This window comes from Rhincodon typus, chromosome 3 (genome assembly GCF_021869965.1).
Source record: "Rhincodon typus isolate 14 chromosome 3, sRhiTyp1.1, whole genome shotgun sequence".
Taxonomy (NCBI): Eukaryota; Metazoa; Chordata; class Chondrichthyes; order Orectolobiformes; family Rhincodontidae; genus Rhincodon; species Rhincodon typus.
The window spans coordinates 52,140,885-52,149,530 of record NC_063334.1 but is presented as its reverse complement, the minus strand read 5'-3'; the positions used below and the strand labels follow the sequence as shown (position 1 = coordinate 52,149,530).

At 42.3% G+C, this 8,646-nt stretch overlaps 1 non-coding gene across 1 annotated transcript; it reads right to left on the bottom strand.

Moving 5' to 3' along the window:
* Positions 1-1,982: 1,982 nt before the first annotated feature.
* On the bottom strand, positions 1,983-2,089 carry LOC125482858. The gene has a single exon (XR_007261831.1). It is a non-coding gene; the product is annotated as a U6 spliceosomal RNA (small nuclear RNA).
* Positions 2,090-8,646: the final 6,557 nt, after the last annotated feature.

The window sequence follows — 8,646 nt, the reverse complement described above, 5'->3', positions numbered from 1 at the left end:
CAAATGTTCATGTAAAAGAGATCTCTCAAGTTGTTATCGCTTTTGAAAATCCCACCTTTTAAATCTTTGAAAAAAACTCTGGTGTATTAAAAACAATCATTTCATTCTCTTCTCTGACATACATCAAGAGAGTTTTCATTACTGAATTAGTGCTGCATCTCTGATTTCACAACATTTATTATCACAGTAGGGTGCCTGCCATTTCACTTTGAACAACAGCAACAAGTAGTTAGATTCTTTTAAGTGGGACAATGACGAATTCCAACATTTATAATTAAAAATGACCAGTCACTTGAAGTAAATTTTTGATGGCCAGATAATTGTTTTTGAAGTATAGCTGGGAATTGCACAAGGGAGCCTGCAAAATCACATTGCAGCGGACTCTGAAGGAATTGCCTGGGAAATTGAAGATTCCAGTAGGCAATGTCAACTGATCCTCGACTTACCTCCCCACACACACACACACGCACAATTTTACTTCTGCCAGATATCTTACACACTGATTCCCCCTCCGCCCCAGTCATGTCATCTTTTGCCACATTTGGGATCCAAAACCCACTGTCTTCAGACTGACACCCCACTCCACCACCAGGACTCATCTCCCCACCTTCACTGCCAAATCTGACATCACAATTTCCCACTCTGCTACACAACAACCACACTACTCCCCCAAACTGCAAGACCCAACTGCTTTGTTCTGGCATTGGGCCTGACCCCTATGCCCCCACCTCCAGAACCTGACAACCCAATTTCATTTGCATTCCCCCCACCTCCGTAAACCCTTCCACAGGATCCAGTATCTCCTACCCATCTCAATCTACCTTAAACACTCCTTCAATTACCTGCCTTGGAAACTCTTCTTACCTGACACTCTACCCACCTGGCACAGACGCTATACCTATTTCGCATCCTACACTCCTGGCATCCAACTTACTTGGTACCCAACCCATCACCCACCAGCACTCTACTCTCTTGGAATGCTAACCATGTGCACTTAACCTTTCACAGAACCTGTCAAAGTGACTGTCTTTGATTCTGGACTTTAAATTACAAAATACAGCACTAACTAATGTGATAAGGGGAGCATGGTTTGCCTACCCTAAATGTTCTACATTATAAAGCACCTGTCAGAATGTGAATATGTTTCTGGCTCATTAACTGTGTCTTCTTTGGAATCTGCTGTCAGAAATGCTGCAGTCTTTAGCTGCATTAAATTGTCACTCTTTAAAAAATATGGCCTAATAAGGAAGGAATGTAAATGTACCAAATGGGCTTGAATGAAAGTGTTTATTTCAAAAGAGCGAAGTCTAAAATCAACATGTAGAGTCTTATACTATTTAATCTCAGTGTGAGTCCTGAGGTCTTCCATAATTGATGCTGGGTAGCTTGGCATAGTAGGTGTAAGGGAAAAGGGTGGGTTGGGGATGGGGTTGGCATAAATTATCATTAATTTGGCACAGGTGCTATAAACGCTCAAGAGATTGCACAGAACACAAGTTGGCATGAAGCGTACAGGGCTTGATCTTCATCACCTGTTGCTGCAAAACTCCGCTACTCCTTCTTCTACAACATAAAGCTGCATCGAATCATACAGCACAGAAGAAGACTGGTTAACCAGTTATGCCTATGTTGACTCTTTGAACAAGCTGTCCAATTTACTTTGCTACCCTAACTTTCATACTATAATCCTGAAAATTGGTCTTCATCATGTCTGACAACAATTGACTTCACCCTTGTGTTCAAATACCTTGAATACATCTTCAACTTCCAATACACTCTCTCATATGACACCATCCTATCCACAAATTGAGATTACATTGATCAAAGCCACCAAAAATATGCTTCCTAATTTTCACAGATTCTTTACCTTTTCTTCTTGCTGTTAGCATGAATCTTTGATTTCTGCAATCATTTGAGGCATGATGGCCTCGCGTCAGGCAGCATTAGGATGAACCACACTCTGAATCACTGCTGTTGAGTGAGAAAAAGGATAAATACTCATAAATTTGTGTGTCATCCTTGTGCAGAGGCCATGCAAATCTTCTCTGTATTGTTTCAATTTTAGAATATGTGTTGCCAAAGAGAGCATGTGAGAAGAAAAGATGCAAAATCTGTAAAAATTAAGAAGATGGACAATTTAAAATTCAAAATACGGTGAAGTAGGTGCCTACATACATTAGTTATCATGGACAAAGAAAAGGTTCAAAAATTTAAACAGGCCCTGCCTCCAGGTATGGCAGTGAAAGAGCTGAAGTAAGCAGCTGAAATCTCTAAAATAACAAGGTGTAGTGCTGGATGAACACAGCAGGCCAAGCAGCATCATAGGAGCAGGAAGGCTGACGTTTCAGGCCTAGACCCTTCAGATGTTGTTCAGATTTTATTATATAAAAACTACAAAACACAAATATCCTTCTGGATTGCACTGATTTATTACTTCTTCACCTCTTTGCAGCATTGAATATAGTTAATCATGCTGTCTTCCTCCACTATCTCCCCTGGCCTCCATTGTTTCACTCCTACCTGTCCCAATGTAACCAATGAAATTCCAGCAACGGCTTCTATATTCATGGTTCCACAGTTCATCAAAGATTTGTTGTAAGCCCTTTTCTCTTCCTCATCTGTACAGCCACTTGATAACAACATCTTTTGTCACAGCCAGCTTCACAGACAGTTTAATTTCACCCACACTTCTATCAGTTTCATAACTAACTCTGTGCTGTCATATTGCATGCCCATCAAGTCACGAATCAGTCAGATAAACATAAGGAAGATTGACTTCAATTTTTGGTTCACCAAAAGTTCCACAATAGTATCATTATCTTCCCAAAATACTTTCTCACCTGAACCAAACTGAATGCAACATAGATTTGTGTGAGCTAACGCTGAGTTTCAAACTCACTAGACTTGATATTAATTTGAAGTGAGACTTGTGCAAGATTAGACAGTCGGCAACATACTGTCCTGACATCAATAACATGAGGGCTAGAAGATTTTAATTCTAAAATTGTCAGCAATTAGCAGCTGACTGGTAAACATGATGCCTACTGGCACTCAGATACAGGGATCAGTGTGGAAAGGGGTAGGGATGTTCAAATCTTCCTTATGAAGTCCAGATTAACTTTTTTTCAAAAATAATTTATGGGATGTGGGTATCACTGGCCATGCTGACCTCTAGTTGTCCTCAGTCCATTTGGTGTAGGTACACCCAAAATCCCATTCGGGACAGAGTTTCAGGATGTTGATGCAGTGACAGTGAAGGACCAGAGATATATTTCCAAATAGCTGGGAGGGAAACCTATGTTCCCAAGTATCTGCTGCAGTTTGTCCTGCTAGATGATAGTGGTCATTGGTTTGGGAGGAGCCTTAGTGAATTTCTGCAGTTCATCTTATAAATGGTACACTGCTGCTACTGAGTGTCAGGTCTGAAGTGTTAATAATCATCAGCAAACACCCTCAATTCTGACAGACCAGGATAAGATCAGCCATGATCATGTTGAATGGCAGAGCGGGCTCGAAGGGCTGAAATGCTTCTTCCCGCTCCTAATTCCTGTTCCTATGGACAGAAAGTCATTGATTAAGCAGCTGGTTGGACAGAGGACACTACTTTTAAAAATTCCTGCAGAGATGTCCTGGAACTGAGATAACTGACCTCCTACAACCACAACCATCTTCCTTCGTAATGTGTATGACTGCAACCAATGGAGAGTTTTTCTCGATTCCCATTGATTCCAGTTTTGTTGGGGCTCCTTGATTTGATTTGATTTGATTCATTCATTGTCACTTTTATTTTGTTACAAGATACAGTGAAAAGTGCTGTATAGTAGTGCTACTCTCCAGCACCATCTTAAAACACAGAAAAATAAACCAAAACATAGAATATAAAGGCAGAAAATTGAAGAAATAAAGAAAAAAGTGTTCAACGTTATGGTCTTTCTTGTTAAGTGCTCCACCATGGGCCATGAGTCTCCTTTGCCGAGCTGTTGGAATGGAAGTCACCACTCTTCAGCGCCAACTCACCTCCATCAACACCCTAATCACTATGAGTCCTTGATGGAACTTGCCAATACAGATGCCACCGATGCTGCCAAGTACCACACCAGCCAAAACTTGACTCCGCCGCTGCCATAAGTCCACTTTAGGCCCACCTCACTGATACAGCCGCTGCTGATGCCACCTGGTCTCATACGGGGCCCAAATCCACCTCGACCGCCACCTCCACGAATCTGCACCAGATGCAGATGCCACCAGGAATGCAAACTTGCCTCCGACGCCACCATTCCCAGTCTGTGCTGCTGGGCCCACTTGCCGCCGCCGGATGCCATCTGCTATACTCGGACAAATGCAGCCTTAATCATAGAATCCCTACAGTGTGGAAACAGGCCCTTTGGCCCAACAAGTCCACACCAACCCCTACAGCATTCCACCCAGACCCATCCCCCTATAACCCACCTAATCTACACATCCCTGAACACTACGGGCAATTTAGCATGGCCAATCCACCTAGCCTGCACATCTTTGGACTGTGGGAGGAAACCAGAGCACCTGGAGGAAATCCACGCAGACACAGGGAGAATGTGCAAACCCCACACAGACAGTTGCCCTAGGGTGGAATCAAACTCGGGTCCCTGGCGCTGTGAGGCAACAGTGCTAACCACTAAGCCACCATGCCACTCTCACCTCACCTCTGGCATTCAGCTCTTTTGTCCAAGTTTGAACCAAGGCTATAATGAGGATAGGAGCTGAGTGGCCCTGGTGGAACCCCAAAATAGGCATCACTGAGCAAGTTATTGCTGAATAGGTGCAGCTTGAGAGCACTAGCGATGACATTTTTTATCACTTCACTGATGATCAAGAGTAGACTGATGGGGCAGTAATTGGGTGGGTTGGATTTGTACTGTTTTTCTGTACAGTACACACCTGCGCAATTTTCCATTTTGCTAGGTAGACACCAGTGTTGTAGCTGTTCTGGAACAGCTTGGCTAGAGGCATGGCAAGTTCTCAAGCATAGCCCTTCTGTACCATAGCTGGAATGTTGTCAGGGCCCATGGTCTTTTCCTCCAAGTGCAAAGTAACCAGTGCGTCCAACCATATTCTGATATCACATGGAGTGAATCAAATTGGCTGAGGACTGACATCTGTGTTGCTAGGGACCTCTGGAAGAGAACAAGATAAATCATCCACTTGGCACTTCTGGTTGAAGATTGTTGCAAAATCTTCAGCCATATCTTTTGCAGATGAGGTTGCAGATTGTGTTATGATTCTGCTGCGGATGGCCCACAGCGCCTCACGCCCTGACTTGAGTTGCTGGATTTGTTCAAAGTCTATCACATGTTGTAGAGTCAGTTGTAGATATGAGACTTTATCTCTACAAAGATTGAGCGATGGTCACTCCTACCATTATTATCATGGACAGATGCATCTGTGACTGGCAGTTTGGTGAGGATAAGTTCAAGTATGTTTTTCCCTCTTGCCGGTTCCCTTACCATCTGCTGCAGACCCAGTTTAACAGATATGTCTTTTAGGAACAGACTAACTGAGTAAATAATGGTGTTGTTGATGGTGGACATTGCAGTCCTCCCCATCTAGAGTAAATTCTAGACCCCAGCCACCCTCAGTACTTCCTCCAGGTTTAGAGGAAGTTACAGCAATTAGGGAGACTTTAAAAGGAGGACAAGGAGCAGATCAGAGAAGAGACACCTTGCAGTGAGTATCTCACCTCCTGACTTGCCAAAGCCTGTCCACCATCTACAAGACACAAATCAGGTATGGGATAGAATACTTTCCACTTGCCTGGATGAATGCAAATCCAACAACATTCAAGAATCTTGACATCGTCTAGGATAAAGCAGCCCGCTTGATTGGCAACACAACCATAAACATTCAGTCTCTGCACCATCAACACTCAGTGGCAGCAGTGTGCACAAGATGCACTACAGAAATTAACCAAGGTTCCGAAGACAGCATCCCCAAATCTATTACTACTATTATCTAGAAGGTCAAGGGCAGCAGATACATGGAAACCACCTGCAGGTTCCCTCCAAGCCACTCAGCATCCAGACTTGGAAACACATGGCCATTCTGTCAGTTTTGCTGAGTTAAATCCTGGAACTCCATCCCTAATGGCATTGTGGATCAGCCTACAGAAAATGGAGTGCTGAGGTTCAAAAGGCAGCTGACTAGCACCTTCCCAGGTTAACTAGGGATGTGCAATAAATGTTGGGCCAGCCAGTGATGCCATCGTACAATGAATGAATAAAAAAAACATTATTATTGAATGAAAATTGGATCACTGTAGAATAAATACCATTAATATGCTGTATTTCCACATTACAAAAGGTGACACTTTTAAGATCATGAGGCCTCATTGGAATATGTTTAGCAAACTATGATGCCAATTGGGCAACATCATGCAGCTCAGTAGTTCAGGACTTTCAAATGTTGCTCCACTTGTACACACAGCAGGCCCACAGGCGTGTCTATGTTGCAGGTAAATGACTTGACTGGCTGCAGCATACAGAATGAACATTCAGTCAGGTGAAGCATTCCTGGTCCCCTGGCTTCTTTTAATGTAAGTTGAATAAAAACTGATCTGCCAGTTTCTTCAGGAGCCTTCAGCTGTCCTTTCAAGGACCACTGGTTAAACCAATGCAGAATCTGAAAAACTCTTCAGAGGTTCACAAATTTTTCGCAAAATTAGCGCATTTCAAATTTAAGATCGAGCATTTAAGTCTGAAAACAGAGCCATCCAAAACAAAAAATTTCTGATAAACCTGAACAGACATGTAAGTTGTGTTTAGGATATTATTTTGCTATTCTTTTCATTAATATGCCTTATTTCTGCTTGTAAATTATCAGCGATGTTGGACTTGTGCCTTTATGTGTCAGCTCATCAATAAAATGATGTCTATGTTCTGAGAGGGAATTACATTCCTATTGTGGTGTTCATCGTGTTATCTTGCAGAAAGCCACAGAGTAATGGTTTGAACTGAAGCCAATCCTTACACACTCTTATCAGCATTTATTTGCATAGTTACAGATTACAAGCAGGGACCTTATAACCAATAGCATAAGTTTTAGTCAGTGTCTATAGCTGGACAAGTGAAACACCAGTTACTGCCTATCACCTGAATATTTACAGACCTGCACAACTAATGAACACACATCCTCCCATGAATGTGATATAGAAAAGATTGAGAACTGTCACAGTTTAATAACTTTGTTCTGTGGTGTGCTTCATTGCAGAAATTCAAATATTGAAACTTCCTTTTTGTACCCCATAACATTTGTAACACGGTAAAATGCCTTACATTTCCTTATAGGAAAAGTATATATCGGCACAAAAAAATCAATTGATAATATAGTAGAATTGGTCCATATCAAAAATTAATCATAGAATCCCTACAGTGTGGAAACAGGCCATTTGGCCCAACAAGTCCACACTGCCCCTCTGATGAGCATCCCACCCAGACCCATCCCCCTACCCTTTCCCTGTAACCCTACATTTCCCACAGTTAATCTACCTAACTTGGCAATTTAGCCTAGCCAATCCACCTAGCCTGCACATCTTTGGACTGTGGGAGGAAACCGGAGCACCCAGCAGAAACCCATGCAGACATGGGGAGAATGTGCAAACTCCACACAGACACTCACCTGAGGGTGGAATCAAACCCAGGTCCCTGGTGCTGTGAGGCAGCAGTGCTAACCAATGAGCCACCGTGCCACCATACAGCTTCTTTTTTGAACTATATTGGTGACCAAATGGAAACCTCTACTCTCTTAGTCAAGTAAGGGTGAGTAATAGAAAAGTGTGTAAAGTTTTGTATTAAATGCTTATACAAAACCATCAGTTAACCTGAAGTTTTGCCTTTTTTATCAACTAAAACTGCTCTAAGTCTTGTTCTCATTATTTTGAATAAGCATGCACATAAAGAAACATAATGAAGGTATAGCTGCCCAACTGATATCTCATGATAACATAATTCCAGTGAAATTAGGTCTACATTTGGAAAGTTTTTTAATAAACAAAAACATAATCTTTTTATCCTCCTACATTTCTTTTCACCTGCACAGAAGCGATTAACTCATTTACTAGTGGTAATGGTGGCTGTTTGTTGCATAGGGATAAATACATAAGCATGGTGTGTGGTGTTTACTGGTGGGTTTAAGGAATGATCAAAATATGTTGGAATTATTAATGATTGAAACCTATTGGGTCTTATTGACTATGTGATCCTTGATTGGGATTGTTAACCTGGGCCGGCTGACAGATATAAACAGGAGTGAAAACAACCAATGCTGGAGGTCAGAGCAGGTCAGTCAGCATCCATGGAGAGAGAGAGAGAAAGAGAGAGAGTCTAGATCACTCTTCAACAGAACTCTGATCAGTTCTGATGAAGAGTCATCTAGACTCGAAATGTTAGCTTGCCCTCTCTCCATGGATGCTGTCTGACCCCTTGTGATCTCCAATATTTGTTATTTTCAGTAGAGATTCCAGCATCTGCAGCAATTTGCTCCTAGATATAAACAGGGGATTCAGGTTCTCCTCAATGCAGAGACTGACTCCAAGCTGCCTGGCCACTGCCAGTGTCCTGCACACAAGAAAATAAAAGGTGACTTGGTGACGGGATACCTGCCTCTGTGCAGTTA